Source organism: Rattus norvegicus, chromosome 19, assembly GCF_036323735.1.
Source record: "Rattus norvegicus strain BN/NHsdMcwi chromosome 19, GRCr8, whole genome shotgun sequence".
In the NCBI taxonomy this organism is placed as follows: Eukaryota; Metazoa; Chordata; class Mammalia; order Rodentia; family Muridae; genus Rattus; species Rattus norvegicus.
The window spans coordinates 38,061,015-38,078,336 of record NC_086037.1 but is presented as its reverse complement, the minus strand read 5'-3'; the positions used below and the strand labels follow the sequence as shown (position 1 = coordinate 38,078,336).

Genomic DNA, 17,322 nt, shown 5'->3' with positions numbered 1-17,322 from the left:
GAGGTCCTGAGTTCAAATCCCAGCAACCACATGGTGGCTCACAACCATTTGTAATGAGACCTGATGCCCTCTTCTGGTGTGTCTGAAGACAGCTACAGTGTATTTATATATAAATAAATAAATCTTTAAACAGATAAAAAGTCAGTATGAACCTTTGTTGTCTAAAATGGCTTGAGTCAGGGCTGACAACCAGACAGCCCTTCCAGCACCTGCCTATGAGCTCACAGTTCTCGTCTTTATAAACTGACATAGAAAAATGTCCAGGGTCATAGCCTGACAAATTCTCAGCTAGGACTCTGATGATCAGTCTTAGGGTGGGCATTCAATAAACCATCCCTGTGTAAGTGAGGTCAGAGATTGTATGGTTTATGGGGCAACTCCTGGACCCCAACGGTTTTGTCCATAAGGCTGGATATTTCAGCTGGTCTTCAGTACATGCAGGAATCCTGAAGAAGTAGGCAAATTAATAAAGCAAACTTCCTTCTCCCATGTCCTTGATATGAGCTGCCAGCAGAAAGTGTGGTGCAAACAACAACCAACAGATTAGGTAAAGATCTTTACCAATCCTACCACAGATAGAGGGCTTATATCCAAAATATACACAGAACTCAAGAAGTTAGACCACAGGGAGACAAATAACCCTATTAAAAAAAATGGGGCTTAGAGCTAAACAAAGAATTCACAGCTGAGGAATGCCGAATGGCTGAGAAACACCTAAAGAAATGTTCAACATCTTTAGTCATAAGGGAAATGCAAATCAAACCAACCCTGAGATTTCACCTCACACCAGTCAGAATGGCTAAGATCAAACACTCAGGTGACAGCAAATGCTGGCGAGGATGTGGAGAAAGAGGAACACTCCTCCATTGTTGGTGGGATTGCAGACTAGTACAACCATTCTGGAAATCAGTCTGGAGGTTCCTCAGAAAATTGGACATTGAACTACCTGAGGATCCAGCTATACCTCTCTTGGGCATATACCCAAAAGATGCCCCAACATATAACAAAGACACATGCTCCACTATGTTCATAGCAGCCTTATTTATAATAGCCAAAAGCTGGAAAGAACCCAGATGCCCTTCAACAGAGGAATGGGTACAGAAAATGTGGTACATCTACACAATGGAATATTACTCAGCTATCAAAAACAATGACTTTATGAAATTCATAGGCAAATGGATGGAACTGGAAAATATCATCCTGAGTGAGGTAACCCAATCACAGAAAAACACACATGGTATGCACTCATTGATAAGTGGATATTAGCCCAAATGCTCAAATTACCCTAGATGCACAGAACACATGAAAATCAAGAAGAATGACCAAAATGCAGATGCTTCAATCCTTCTTTAAAAGGGGAACAAGAATACCCTTGGGAGGGAATAGGGAGGCAAAGTTTAGAACAGAGGCAGAAGGAACACCCATTCATAGCCTGTACCACATTTGGCCCATACATATACAGCCACCAAACTAGATAAGATGGATGAAGCAAAGAAGTGCAGGCCAACAGGAACCAGATGTAGATCTCTCCTGAGAGACACAGTCAGAATACAGCAAATACATAGGCAAATGCCAGCAGCAAACCACTGAACTGAGAACAGGACCCCCGTTGAAGGAATCAGAGAAAGGACTGAAAGAGCTTGAAGGGGCTCAAGACCCCATATGAACAACAATGCAAACCAACCAGAGCTTCCAGGGACTAAGCCACTACCTAAAGACTATACATGGACTGACCCTGGACTCTAACCTCATAGGTAGCAATGAATATCCTAGTAAGGGCACCAGTGGAAGGGGAAGCCCTTGGTCCCGCCAAGACTGAACCCCCAGTGAACATGATTGTTGGGGGGAGGGCGGTAATGGGGGGAGGATGGAGAGGGGAACACCCATATAGAAGGGGAGGGGAAGGGGTTGGAGGATGTTGGCCTGGAAACCGGAAAAGGGAATAACAATCGAAATGTAAATAAGAAATACTCAAGTTAATAAAGATGAAAAAAATTTAAAAAGAAGGTGTGGTCCAGATTAGAGGTGGGCCTTTCCATCTCAAAAGATCTGAATTAAAGATTTATCTTCTCATCTCAAAGATTTGGATCAGAAGTAGGTCTTCTTGCTTCAAATAATTTAATTAAGAAAAATATCCAATGGTGCTCATGCCTTTAGCTTCAGCACCCAGGAGGCAGAGGCAGGTGGATCTCTGAGTTCAAGGCCAGCCTGGTCTACAAAATGAATTCCAGGACAACCAGAGCTACACAGGGAAACCCTGTCTCAAAAAAAACAAAGAAGAGGAGGAGGACCAAGAGGCGGGGGTTGAAGAGAGGAAAAAAGAAAGAAGGAAGGAGACAGAGAGAGAGAGAGAGATAGAGATCCCCCTCACAGCGCATCAAGCCATTTGGCATTAGTTAATTCCAGGTACAGTCAAGTTGACAGCCAAGAATAGCAATCACATTATCCCTGGTTGTGATCTCACCCTGGTAGGCTCCTGAGTAGGAGGCTGAAGCAGGAGAATTGCCATAAGTCTGATACCAGCATGAACTACACACGTGTTCCAAGCCAAGCCAATCTCGGATACAGTTTGAGATTCTGTCTGAAAAATATGAAAGAGAAAGAAAACATAAATTCCTAGAGCAGTGTTTCTCAACCTTCCTATCGCTTCCACCCTTTAGAACAGTTCCTCATGCTGTGGTGACCCCAACTACAAAATTATTTTGTTGCTACTTCTCAACTGTAAATTTGCTACTGTAATGAATCTTTATTGTAGTGTAAACTATCTGATAGGAGACCCTGTGTGGGTCACGACCCCCAGGCTGAGGGCCTTTGCCCTAGAGGCGGTCTTGGCCTAGTTTATATAGTTCATATTATAATGGGCTCTCTCAGCGTTTGAAGGTCGAGTATTTTCACTTGTAACATCACAACTTAAAAATTCAGCTGAGCGGGTGACTGGTACGGTGGGACATCCCCCAGAATACCTTTGCCATTTTATTCCATGTCTGCCAGCCATTTCATATTGTTGCTGTAACACGCCTGCTGTCACTGACGAGGAGAAGGGACTTGGCTCAAGGACATGCTGACCACACACCGTTTTGTTCTCAATGTTCTGTATGCGGTTTGCTAATCTTGTGAAATTCTACACCTGAAGGAGTGGTTCCCTGAAGTGGACACAGGTGAAAGGCTAAGGCAGATGTGTGAAGGAACGTTTCACTGAAGCAGACACAGGTAAAAGGATGTTCTGCTAAAGCACGCATGTGAAAGGACACGTGATAAAGGGTTCTGCACTAAGGACACACATGCATTGGTCTGCCTTGCATTCTGTAGTTGAGCTGCATTTGTTGGGACTTCATAGAACCACAGCAAAAACCCTTTTGGTGGGCTGTGTAGTTTCTCGATGTTTCCTTGGGCTCGGGCTGATGGGCAGAGTGATGTCAGCTGAGACAGACACATGTGCTGACGCAGGACACACGCTGAGGCCAGGCCCATGGAGGACACGGGATATTGAGAGGGAGTTTGGGTGGAGGCTGAGCTTGGCTTGCGTAGCTTGTTGGTCTGGGGTCTCTGCTGATCTCTGCTCCCCTAAGAGCTGCTCTTACTGACTGTGTAGCATCTTGGCTGCTCTTTGTTGCACTTGGACAGCCCTCAGGACCAGGCTCTCCTCTCCCTTAACCATGGCTGCTGTCCTCTTCCTCTCTCCTCTCCATCACACATGTTCTTCCTTTATTCTTTGGCAGCTTCTTCTTCCTTCTTCCCTCCTCATGATCCTCTCTAGCAAAGCCCTCAGAAACTCCCTTCCCCCATCTCTCTGCTGTGCAGCTGTTGGCTGTTGGCTTCTTTATAAACACAGTTAACTGGGAGCAGGGTCAGTTTTTCAGGGTTAACCAGTCTTGAGTTCAACAAATTAGCATTAAAATACAAGCAAAATTAGGCCAATCCACCACAGGGATTTTTTGTTTGTTTGGTTGGTTGGTTGGTTTGGTTTAATTTCCATTTACCTTTTTACTTTGGCTATTTTATTTTTGGCTATTTTTTATTAATTGGTTGTTTTATTTATTTACATTTCAAGTATTGTCCTGCTTTCCACACTCCCCTCATCAAACCTTACATCCCATTCCTGCTCAGCTTTGCCTATATGACAGTGCTCCCCACCCACACATATCCATTCCCACCTCACACCTCTAGGATCTCCCTTTGGTGGGGCAACAGGCCTCACCTAGAACCATAGAGCCATCCTTGCATACACTTTGGCTGGCAGTTTGGTCCCTAGGAGCTTGCGGATTAGAGAAAGAGGATCTGGTCAGATATTAAAGCCAATGATTGCTGCTTTCTCTTCTTTTTCTGGTTATAGGTGAAGTTATGTTTGTGTGCTTCTCTTTTTTGAAATTATTGAGAGAAGATTAATTTCTTGGTTTTTCTTGGGTATAGTTTAGCTCATTGTCTCGGGGTTTTACTCCTATTATCCTCTGTTGTGCTTTCTTAGAGAAAAGTATTGTTTAAATTTGGTTTTGTAGGGTTGGGGATTTAGCTCAGTGGTAGAGCGCTTGCCTGGCAAGCTCAAGGCCCTAGGCTCGGTCCTCAGCTCCGGAAAAAAGAAAAAAGATTTATTCATTAAATTTGGTTTTGACAAGAAATATCTTGGTTTCTCCATTTATGGTGATTGAGGATTATGCTGGATATAGGAGCCTGGGTCTGCATTACATCTGCCCAAGATTTTCTGACCTTTAGAGTCTCTGTTGAGAACTCTGGTGTAATTCAGATAGGTCTGAATTTTTTTTGTTACTGGATGTTTATACCTTACCCTTTTAATATTCTTTCCTTGATCTGTGCATTTAGTGTTCTAGTTATTGTGCGAATGGAGGAATTTTTTCTGGTACAATTAGGTTGGTGTTCTGTAGGCTTGTTGTACCTTTATGGCCTTTTCTTTGTTTACCTTATGGAAGTTTTCTGCTATGATTTTTTGAAGGTGTTTACTGGTGTTTATGAACTGGAAATCTTAATTCTCTTCTATATCTATTATCCTTAGGTTTCAACATTTAATTGTGTCCTGAAATTCATGGATGTTTTGGCTTCAGTAAACCATACATGTTTATCTGAGATGGGTGTTTTGTGCTTAGTGGGGTGACCTCCTTGACCCCAACTTTTCCATTTATTATACCATTGGTAATGAGACTTGTTCAGAAATGGTGACCTCTTCCCATAAACTATATGAAAATAGGTAGGTTAATTTACATGTGTCAATTATCAGTAGTCTCCTGGGTGTTTTTGTGTTCCTGGTTGGCCACATGCAACAGTTTCAAAAGCCCAGGTTTGATGTCCCTTGGGATTCCCATGATGATGTACTCAGACATGACAGAAAAAGACCTGAATACACATGAGAGAACTTGATTTCTATAATAGAGAGAACATTCCTAAGTTATGTCACAAAATATTAGATCACACAGTGATCTCTATGAATGTATTATTTAATGAAAAACTAGTGTGTGGTATAGCATCGCCAAGGCACAGACATTTAAAGCAAAAGTTGTTTGTTTACTGCAAACATGGACTTTATTACCGTACGACTCACCTACCACACACCTTCATTGCAAAGGTAAAAAGTGCACTTAGGTCCAGAGGAGATCAAGGCATATCTTGAAAGGCAATGAAGATGACTAAGGCAATGGAAAGTCTTTGAGTTGAAGGATTTTTAAGAAAGTGTGCAGAGGGAGCTACAATGGTCTTCTTCTGGGGGAACAGTGAATTAGGAAGGACAGTTGGAAGCTTTACTTGAATTCAGCATCTGACTCCTGAGACTTCACTGGTAAACTTAATGTCTGGAATTTTGTTTTGTAAAAGAACACATCAGCTCTGCTGCTTTTGGGAAGGCCCATGGACAGAGAGAGATCATACCCGCTGGGAACCATTTGTGTGACCAATACATTTTGGAAAGATACATAAGAAGTCCTCAAGGAGAGAGGAATGAAAAAACTAAATGTCTTCACAGGAATTAGCTCAATTCTGATTATGATTATTTCATATTAGTAATTTATACTTGATTCTTTTTTTTAATTTAAAACAAGAGTCTTCGATTTAATTTGAGGTGGTCTTAGATTCACAAAATGCTTACACCTGTATGGCGCCCGGCGTCTAACACTATCGGGCTAGAGATTCTACTTTTAACTTCGTCACCATCGACATCTTCCATTTAACCAGCAGGTGTCCAGGCCAGGCAGACACTGAGCAGGTTGTATGTTCTGTTAATCTCCACAACAACCCAATTCAGCAGAAACACCCCCATTTTACATGTGAAGAAACCTCAGCTCAAAGCAAATGAGTATCAGGGTCCCCTCAGTCTCACTGGCTGTCACTTAGACCCACATCCTTCTCTGTACAGGGAATCAATGGGCCTGATGTGGGATGTGCAAGCTGATTCTCCTGAGATGATCAATGCTATTCTTCAACCTGGGAGAATTTAAGACAAGGTGAACCCACAGACTCCTGGGATAGATTCTGCCTCTTGGTCCTAGGGTGGGACACAGGATCCCTTGCCATGGGTCTCTACTCCTCTGAGGAGTCTGCTCCCATGTGCGAGCTCCTATGGCAGTGGTTCTCAACACTGGTAGATCAGCAAAACTTTAATACAGCTCTTCATGCTGAGGTGACCCCCACCATAAAATTATTTCTTTTCGACTTTGTAACTAATATTGCTGTTCTTATAAGACATAATATGCAAGGTATCTGATAGGCAAAGTATCAGAAAAAAAGGGCCTGGGAAGGGGTCGAGACGCACAGGTTGAGAAACATTGCTCTGTGAAATACTTTTAAAGTAAGGCCTTCTCAGGAGAACCTGGAACAGTTGTCAGAGTAGAGATGCCCTGAACTAGTTACATCTTTTAGCAGCCTTAATGACAAGAGATATTCCTGGCTTAAGGGACAATCTGAAATCACTGTCCCCAGGACATTTCTTGCCTTAGGTTTTCCCCATAACAATGTGAGTCTGCTTGGACATGTCTGTCCAGGAAGCCAGTCCCTGTAGTCTCTGATACAGACAGAATGCTAAAGTCAAGAATGGTTTCCCTCTGACGTCCCACAGTCACTTCTCTAGAAGTAAGTTCAAGTCCCCTGTGTGTAAAGTCACATAGTGTGTGAGACTTGAAATGTCATCCGTTTGAGTTGACAAAAAACAATTCTCACTTCATATTTACAGCAGACCAACAATTATTTTCAGGAGAACACAGAGGGTGGCCAGGCCTGAAGACTCAGATGCCCTCCCTGCCTGGGACAATCCCACCCACAGTAGACTTCTGCTTCTCCTAACAGTGTTATCAGAAAATGTGACCTTAAGATTCTGAAGTCCACACATGCACAAACCCTAAAGTTGTTAGATGGCGGATATGGGGGTTTTCTCCAGTTTAAAATCATTCTGGCCTCTCCTCTCCCCTGGGATGCATTCTGTTCTCTCTGGTCTGTTGATCCTTTAAGTACCTGGGTTCAACTCAAAGCCTGGGTGGGGAGGAGGAACTTTCCTTGTAGGAATGAGCATGGATCAAGAATGTAGCCCCACTCTGACTGGGCAACTAAGTACCAGAAAATCTTCTTTAGTCACACAACTGGATCATGTGGGAGCCACCACTGTTTCAAAGGGAGAGCTAGTTGCTTTCTCCTGGAAGAAGCACTTGGGGTTGGCTCTCACTTCTAAACCTTCTGTTCTAAGCCACTTCTCAGAAGGGGCGCTTTGCTCTAAGTCCTTTGGGGGACCCACCCAGCACTGGGGCTGGAGGAACCTATGTTGTTGCAGCTCTGAGCTGGGAGGGGGAGCTCTTGACTGACTTGAAGAAGCCTGTTTTCACAGCTGATCTAGATCTGAGGAACAGGTGCTTTTAAAGAAGCATGTGAAAGTATCTCCTGCAGGAGAGCCCAGTCTGCAGGGAAAGTCACACAGGACAGGGAAAAGTAGATTCCCACCTTCCCCAGGGCGGGTGAACCAGGGAGGGCACTGGATGGTCAGAGAGTTTGAGAAAGGCCTGAATCTTTCTGAAAGACTTCCAGCAACTTTACATCCCACCACTATCCCAGGCTCACATGTGAGGCTCAGCAAAGAGTGCCACCTGCTGGGGTCCCTGAAAACTAAACTTGGAGTGGAGAACTGTGGAATCCACCTCTGGGTAGGGGGAGACACAAGTCTCCAGGGCCAGGCCTGGGGTCTGTCCCTTTGGTTCCCCTTGCTTCCCAGAGGCTATGAGTGCAGGGCCATGGAGCCCAAATCTCAAATTCTTTGTACTAAGTAGTGAGAGCCAACAGGGTAAGCCAAGGCAGGGCAGGGTAGGGCAAAGGAGAGCCAGGCAGAGGAAAGCCAAGCCCAGCCAGCCAGTGGATAGGCTCTGGGCATGAGGGACTGGGGGCAGCAGAGCCGACCCTCATTCTCCAGGCTGGGCATGGCACCCCAACAGGGATGTGGAGAGTCCTGGAACCAATAGCCCCTTGTCCTTTGGCTGCATCTGACAGTGCATGGAGGGCTAAAAGTCAGAGAGGCTCCTGGGATCCCCCGATTTCCTAATCACATTGTGCTTGCTGGAACACTATTGATCTTCTACAAAATTGCTGAGCAGGCTGTATGAAGACTCTCAGCTGACAATGTGGACATAAATTATGTGTAGTAAGACCCAGGCCTCTTCCAGGTTCTTCCATAGTAACTGAGAACCTCAAATACAGTAGTAATGTGATAGTGTGGAGTAAATCTAGCTACTATTTTCTATTCTGATACGGATGACTCTTCTTGTGTCATGGTCAGCTTATAATGGCTAGAAGACCTAAGCTTGAGAATAACCAAAGACTACGTTGATTCTCTAGCTGCTGAGCTTTTAAAAGCCCTGGGGTGACAGCAAGCTTTTGTGGACATCTGGATTATTCCTTCTGTACTTTAACTCTCTGAGTCACCTCCACTCTCAGTAAGTTAGTTCAATTCCATAAATTGGAAATCTGTCACCTGGAAAAAATACATTCTCCATATGATCCCAGATTGGCCGTGGAAAAGGGTAGCTTGAACTGTCCCACCTAGGTTCTGGGCTTGCAAAGGCCTGCTCTCCAAAAGAAACCTGTGTTCACAGCTGCTAGCTACATTCACTATGGGTGCCCTTGAGGTTCCTCCCTAAACTGCTTAGATTAAGATAATTTTCTTGCTAACAATCAAAAGAACTCCTTATGCCAAGCTGGGCTACAGGAAGCTAGTTTCTATTCTGTATTTTGTCAGATGTGCATAATACATATTGTCATCATTGACAACAGCTGAAAGATCTGCTCTAATATGGAAACTAAGTGATGCTGGAGGATGACCCTGACCCACAATGAGCAGTGGGGACACCAGAGCCCTGTAACACAACCTAACACATTGAGCATGCACAGCTCAGTAAGTTCCCTGTGAATACACATCTCCTGAGATCTCTCTATTTAATTGGAGGTGATCGTGTCTACCTAATACAGCACCTGCCCTGGAAAGACAAAAGCCACCTGAAGAAGCTGTGGTGACGACTCACAGGTTAGAGCATCGGCTGTTCTCTCAGAGGAACCACATGGTCCCTAACAATAATATACAACGGGGAATGGGATTCCTTCCTTTGGACTATGAGGGAAATTCACCCAGGACAGGCCACAGACAGACAGTAGAAAAAAAGACCCATTGACATAAATGATAAAACTAAGTCTAATCTACACCAATAAAAACACAGCATACTTATGGTCAAGGACAAGAGCATCTGTCAAAACCTGTTTCCCAGCATGACATTGAAGGTCATAATCTCTGGGGTTAATATCGATGCTGTATTGTAAGAAAAGCTGAAGCAAATGGTTCTCCATTAGGATTACTTCTGTATTCCTTTGAGAATGTTGTCAATTTTTCTGCAGCTGTACAGCTATGAGTGTATATTACTCAATATGTGGGGCACAGGGTCAAAAATGAATGTGAGCTGTAGACTGTTATATGTTAAGATAAGCAGAACACATGACAGCATGGGTAAAGTATGGCAGTGATTACATAGTAAAGTGTGCATATGAGAAAAAGCCACACCTTCCACACAAATGACACTATCACACTGGGTACCCATTGCTGGCTTTGAATTCACTATTTAGCCCAGGCTCCCTGGAACATGCAGAGATCCATCTCTAGCTGTCAGTTCTAAGTCCACAGGAGGGGAAAGAACCCTTGAATAAGAATGATAGTTTTAAGAGTCAAGAGATTAAAATCAATTTTTATTGATAAGAAATACAATTTACAACAAAAAAGGATTAAAATGAAGTAATATAATTATTTAAAAGTATTTTAAAAATGAAAATAGTAACAAGAACATATAAATATGAAACAACAAACAGAAAACTTCAATGAAAATCATAACAAAATATTTCTAAACAGCATATTCTTAATGAACATTTAGAAGCACAGATGCATTGCTGTTTCTCCTCTAGCACACATAATGAAAGGCAGTCCCACAAGTTGTCTCTCAAGTGGTGTTTTCTAAAGAAGAAAGTGAGTAAGACCTCAATCAGTCAGGCTGGCTTTGTGATATATAAATTTAGTGTCTCTAAGCAATGACAAATTAACTATGAGGAAGAATACTCATCCAAAAAATGTTAATAGTCAGGATGGCAGTCAACCGGGGACTCCTGAGAAAGCAACTTATTCTTCAGGAAGCTCTCTTACTGGTGTGTGTCCAATTCCAGCTCTCTTGCACTTTCTGAGACCTGGGAGAGGAAGGCAGTTATTCAGACACTGATTTGGTGGGGAAATGCAAGTCAGCTGTCAGAATGCTGCCTTCTACCACCTCAGTTCTATTGGACAGTACATGGACCTTTTAACTGCTATCATTGTTGCTAACTGTGTGGGCAGGGCAAAATCTCCAGCAAGCCTCACAGTAATGTGGGCTGCCAATCTGGGCTCAGACTTATACCAAAGCAAGAACAAGGCAATGGGAAGAGACCTCATTGGGTTGCAGGAAGAAAGGAGATGTCCATACGTCACCAAGATAAAAGTCAATGACAAGGATGAATTTGCCATTTGCAATTGGTTCTTATCCCACAAAGGTGCTTCCTACCTAGGAGGTCACATGACCACAAAATGTCATTTGTCACAGGACCAAGAACTTGTTCAAAACTCTACATAGCATATCGCACAGACATGCCATGTGGACTGCAGCTTCAAAAACAGAAGCAAAATATACTTGCCAATAGTTCAGTTTCTGAAAAGTGGTTAACTTCCCAGAATATTTGTGCATAGGCAGAGCAATGAACAATTCCATTACAGGACATGGTTGGATGGTTGGGAGTGTAAATTAGAAAGATTATAGGGGAAAGCAAAGAAGTATGAAATTGGAAAATGGTATCAGATATTGTTAAGCTCACACAGCTGCTTATTCCTACCAGATATTGTTGGGGTCTGGCAGTTGCTGGTCTTCTCCTGTTAATATTTATCGTTCTTGTTCAATTCAATCAAATATTTCTGTATCAGTGCACAATCAGTCTGTACCACCTTGCTCTCCTGCATAGATGTGACAAAGTTCTTCATACATGTGTTCTGCGTCAGGAGCTGGCTGAGCAGGATACTGGAAATACATTCTGCATAGTAAGATCATGCTGCCCCTTTCTCCCATTCCTACTTCCAAGTCCCACTAACAACCCTAGAACCCAGATACCCATGAAGACGTAGAATACATCTTGATACATATAAGGCTTCTGCAGAAACAGGAAACAGCCAATTCAGGGAAGAAGAAATTTTTTCTGTGACCCAAGTATCAAATAGGGTCCAAATCTCTCAAAAAGAACAAGGGTTCTACAACTATCCATGTAATCCCAAAGCATGGGAGTAACATCAATTATTAGAAGGGAAACACCCTCAAAGGAGGTCAGTAGAACCAAGGGAAGGTCATGCTAACTAACTATGTGGTCCACGCACTGAGTGTTGTAAAACCTGGTGTGACACCATAGGTCCAGGTCAGCCTAATAACCTTCTGCTGACTTCAATCACTGCTGTTCTATCTAGAGCCTTCTGAAGATGCCTAGACAATCCTGGGATGAGTAACACTCTTTTATGGAACTGAAAACTGAATCCTAATGGCCCTGGCACACTGATGTGTAAACAGCACAAGAGATAGAATCATAGCTGAAGACCGTCCAATCCAGAACAAAGAAAGTCAGAAATGGCCATTCCACAAGTGATAGCCTTTCTGACTAGTACTTACCTAGAGAAGGTAATCTTCTTCTTCAGCTCCTGGATGTTGTCATGGACCTCAGTGTTCTCCATCTCTATGTTGTGCAGAATTGACATGACCTCCTTCTCCTTTCTCTCCAGTGTTTCATATAATGGATTTGGCCTGAAGTAGGGCCTGACCCCAAATGATAGAATCCAATGAACATCGGCTTTTAGGAATATATGAACTCAGGGTGGGTCCCAGCACTGGAAGGACACTTTCTGAATTCTATATATTGGGATCTTCTTCAGCTTCAGAAACTTGTTATTCTGGGGCCAGGACACCGGAAGCTCAGCATCCAGATGGATGGCTCCCTGGCTCCCTTTGTTCAATACAGAGGACTGGACCTGGAGTCAAGTCAGTTATCCTATCAAAAGCCTCAGCCACAGCTCTTCCGGGCACCCCCCTACACACCCAGAAAATGTGATTTGATTTTTCCTGTTTTGACAACAGGAATTCTTCATTCTGAATAACATAGTGTAGAGACAGACACTACACATAATTATGGAGTTGAGATCAGATCTGGCCACAAAACAATAAACTGCCCAATGGATACAACTGTACAGACAAATGTGACCACACAGTCAAAGAATTGTGCTGTTGACAGTGTGGCTCCCAAAACAAAGCACTCACATGACCATGAAAGTGTTACACAGGTAAATACTTAGGCCAAGACATAGACCCCCTAGACTCAAATTTGGAGGGAAATATAAACATGTAAATGGGCATATGCATTTGGATATATGCAGATGCCCACACACAGACTGAGACACACCCACAAAAAAAGAGAAAAGTAAACAGAGTCAGAGAAAGAGAAAGAGAAATATGGAAACAGAGAACACTGTGAAAATCAGGAGAAATGCATGCACCATTACTGTATCAGAGGGTAAGACACACAGTCAATAACAAACAGGCCTGAGCCTGAGAACTTCTAGACAAGCTTGAGATGAACAGTTTGGGACCAGGCCCCTCAGGCTGCTGCCTGGATCTTCCAGCACTCAGTCACCTGCCAAGCAAGTACAGAGACTCACCATAAACTCACTGCAATTACAATCTTGCAAAGCCACCAGCTGTCAAGGGCTTTCCAAATGCACACTGAGAACTCACTCTCCTCTGCCTTTATCCCTGAATTCTTCATTCAGACCACAAGTTCTGCTTTTCAATAAATGGAAGCAGATGAGTCCATTTTCCATCTCCCTCCTCAGGAAGGGTTAGGTTCTGAATCTCCTCTATATGGGAGGTGAGGTTTAGCACAGAGTGGTTAGGGAGGCACAGCTTTCTAGAACCCAAAACCTTAATAGGATAAGATGAAGGTGACCTTGCAGATCCAGGAATGAAACAAGAGCATTTGGAGCAATTCATACCTGTTGTTCTTGGATCTCTCTGTCAGAAACCTCAGGCGATCTCTGAGGTCATTTCTCTTCTCGGTAATGAGCTGCAGCTCTTTAATCAGCCTCTCCTTTTCCTTCTTGGCCTGCTTCTTGCTTAGGTCAGTTCCAGGGGATGATGTTTCTCTACCAGCCTCTGTAGGTAGAAGAATACAAGTGAACCTGCATGGGGAGAATGCATAGAGTATACATAGACCACAGTGAGGACTGCACAGGGGAACAAGCCTGGAACCCAGTGTCACTGCAAGGAGTTTGATCTATGCTTAAGAGGCCTCCTCAGGGGATCTCAGTTCTCCCACTACTCTATAGAGACCAAGAGATGTAAGCAGCCAGGTGTTCCCTATGCCTGACATCACATGCTTACATGTACCATGGAGATGGCTTCTCCAGGATTATTATCAGCTGAACAGGGTACAGCTTGGTTTCAGGCCCCTCACCGCTGTGGTTTCAGAACTCAGATGATAAATTCACCATCCACAAGACTTGAGTGATTGGAGACACTCAGATGTCCTACCCTGATACTCTAGGCCAACAACTTTGGATTTAAAACGCATTTCCAGGAAGGACATGTTCAACAGACTTATCAATTCCCCTAACTGAAATACCAAACGCCCCAGAAGTGCCATTAGGTTACAGGCTGAATCTTGGTCTACGTGCTCCAAACAGTTTTGGTATTGTAGAAAAATGTTTGTAACACACAACCTCTAATGTATAAAGCTAAGGATGACACTGACAGTTAGAAGAAATCAGAGGAGGTCTAAGAACCTAAGGTCATTGCCAGGGAGCACAATTCTCTCCCTGTTACTACTGTCAGATATCCACTGTATTTAAAGAAGCAATGAGAGTGAAATACATTGCTGCCCTGTCTAAATTCAGAAAAGTTGGACTCTCCATGACTCCTGATGGATTTATTATACCAATGTAACATAACAAATCCACTTTATTTTTTTAATGTGCAGAAATTATTTCTACTGTACTTCACTACAAATCATGTCTATACACATGAGCTTTGATTATGAAAGCTCAGAGTAAAAATCCTTAGTGACATAGCCTTACAGACAAAAACAACATTCACATGGCAATTATTAGCCAGTGACGCACCCAGTGCTCCGAGCTGAAAATGCCCCACTGACCAGCGTTCATTTAAACACATCCTTCACAGAGAGAGAGAAAGAAGAGCCAGCTTTCCAAGGCTCCTCACAAAGAATTCTCATGTTCTGTGGATCTAAAAACAAACAAACAAAAAAAAACAAACAACAACAAAAACCCAAAAAAAAAACAAAACCAATGCAGGAGAGGGTAATACCAGAAAGTTAAGCATGCCAAAAGGGGTCTCCTTTGAATTAAAACCTAAAGCCAAGGTACCACATAATCACATCACCAACTAGTTTTGGATAGTACTATATGAGCCTTATCTTAAATGAAATCTACTGCACAATAGAGCATCAATAAATTAAAGGTTAGAGTGCACAAATTCAAATCATTGGCAATTTGTAAAAAGCAAAATCGTCATTATCAGCTGCAAAGTTTGCCCAGTCAAACTGTTTGATTAAAATCACTGGATCAAATAGTTTGTATCTTTTTAAAACCTATCGACCTCTAAATATCCTTTTTATTATGAGGCGTCAGTTTTCTTAGTAAGATCCAACAGTTACTTAAGTAGATGAGTGAAGGAAAGTAATAGTCAGTGAACGTCTTTAAAGCTCTTCCCATTTTCACTCTTTAAAATGATTAGGGAAGAACAGGAAAAGTAGATGCCATGATTCTAGCAAAAACAAACAAAACAAAACAAGCCCAAAATAAAGAAACAACCAAGCAACACTAAAGCCACTTCACACAGATGGATCTTCATGCTCTCATCTGGGTAACTAACGCAGCTAGTTTAACTGGGATGCTTTTCAACTTTAAAAACTGTGATATGAGAAGATAGAACGTTAATGGATACTTTTGAATTTGAATTTTACTTTGTTGAATATTGTAACAGAGTATACTTATTACAATACAGTGTAGCACGTCTTTCTTTTAGAAAAAAAAATTTAGAGCCTTTACCTGTCTCCTTAAGTTAAAGGTGTGACATCATAAAGGGTGTCCAATGGCTGGATGTTTTTACAGTGCACACATATATTATGAAGTATGTCCTTAACAAATCTGATGGTTTCTCTTTCCGGAATTCCTGTCTTCACCTTTTCTTCGGTGGTTTAGCTGTTCGAGGTAGAGTGACAGGACGTCCAGAATCCAGCCCACCATCCTGGTACTTAGCTTTCTTTTCAGATGGTTTCAATATCTGGAATGAACACATCAAAGTTTCATCCACACTCATCATACCACCAGCATTGTCAAACTCGCCACAGGAATTTGGGGTAGAAAATAAAGTTACCAATTGTCTTTTAGCAAAAAATTCATATCCGTCTCCTACCACCTGATGGGCTCGACAAATCAAGTCTAAATCATGACGATTCAGAAATTTACTGACTACATCAGCTCCAAAAGTAAAAGAAACACCACGGTCATTTTCTCCCCAGCCTTGTACATCCTTATCTGGGTCGGAGCACAGTAAATCACACAGCAAACCTGTATCAGGTACACCAGTGGGTCTCATAATTCTCCAAATCTGTTCCATAGACTGTGGGTCTGGTGACAGTCCTCCACGACAACAGAGGATTTTCTCATCAACAATGGCAGCTATATGCAGACAGTTAAAACAATCAGTGAATGTCTTCCACAATTTAATATTAAAACTTCGTTTGCACTCATCATAGAATCCATAAATGCCGCTGATGCTAGCACACTCATGGTTTCCTCTTGGAAGAAAGAAGATGTCCAGGTATTTGATTTTGTAAGCCAATGGCAAACAGATGGTTTCCAAAGACTGCTTTCCTCTGTCCACATAATCTGCTTCGAAAAGATAGTTGACTTCTGGTGGAAAACCTCCATATTCAAATAATCTCAGTAAATCTGTATACTGTCCATGAATATCTCCACAAATCTTCGGTGAAGCTTCCAATTCCAAGAATAGGCTGTCTAAGCAAGACTTCAGGAGACGTGATACACAGTCCTGAGACTTCTGTTTCAGTCATCTGCACAATTTTTCCCGGATGATATCCTAGTACCTCCAGCAGGCAGGTGGTGAAACTGTCTGCGTTCAGCTCCCCTTCAGCCATCTTGTGGGCACCAGACTCTCCTCCCTGCAGCAGGAACAAGGACTTTTCTGAGTGAACTGCAAGGCAGCAGCAGGCAGCTTGGCATTCTCACCTAGGAGTCCCTATGCCTTTCTACCCCAGTTCCAACTCACCCCAGGCTAGGGCCCTCCCCCTACCCACTCTTGCCGAGCAGGGAGAGCATGTGCACATGCCAGCCGCCAGCCGCCAGCTGCACCCACTAGAAATAAAAGGGGAAGCCCTTGGTCCTGCCAAGACTGAACCCCCAGTGAAGGGGATTTTTGGGGGGAGGGTGGTAATGGGAGGAGGATGGGGAGGGGAACACCGATAGAGAAGGGGAGGGGGAGGGGCTAGGGGGATGTTTGCATGGAAACACTGAAAGCTAATAACAATTGAAAAGTAAATAAGAAATACCCATTTAATAAAGATGGAGAAAAAAAGAAAAAAGTGTCACACATTTAAAACAGAAGAATATGGACCCTAATTTTAAAGCACAGCTCTGTCAATTAACTATATCTTTAAGGAAGCTCAGAAAAGCAGGCCAGCCAATTATTTTCTCTGTTTATGTATCTGTAA

The 17,322-nt window shown here is 42.9% G+C and overlaps 1 protein-coding gene and 1 pseudogene across 2 annotated transcripts in view; one reads left to right on the top strand and one right to left on the bottom strand.

The window, feature by feature from the left end:
* Or7c19 (olfactory receptor family 7 subfamily C member 19) overlaps positions 1–17,322 on the top strand; it is a 99,869-nt gene that overhangs the window by 26,789 nt on the left and 55,758 nt on the right. The gene's annotated exons all lie outside the window — the stretch shown is intronic.
* Positions 1–17,322, bottom strand: part of LOC134478873 (serine/threonine-protein phosphatase PP1-beta catalytic subunit-like) — a 65,097-nt pseudogene that overhangs the window by 4,120 nt on the left and 43,655 nt on the right.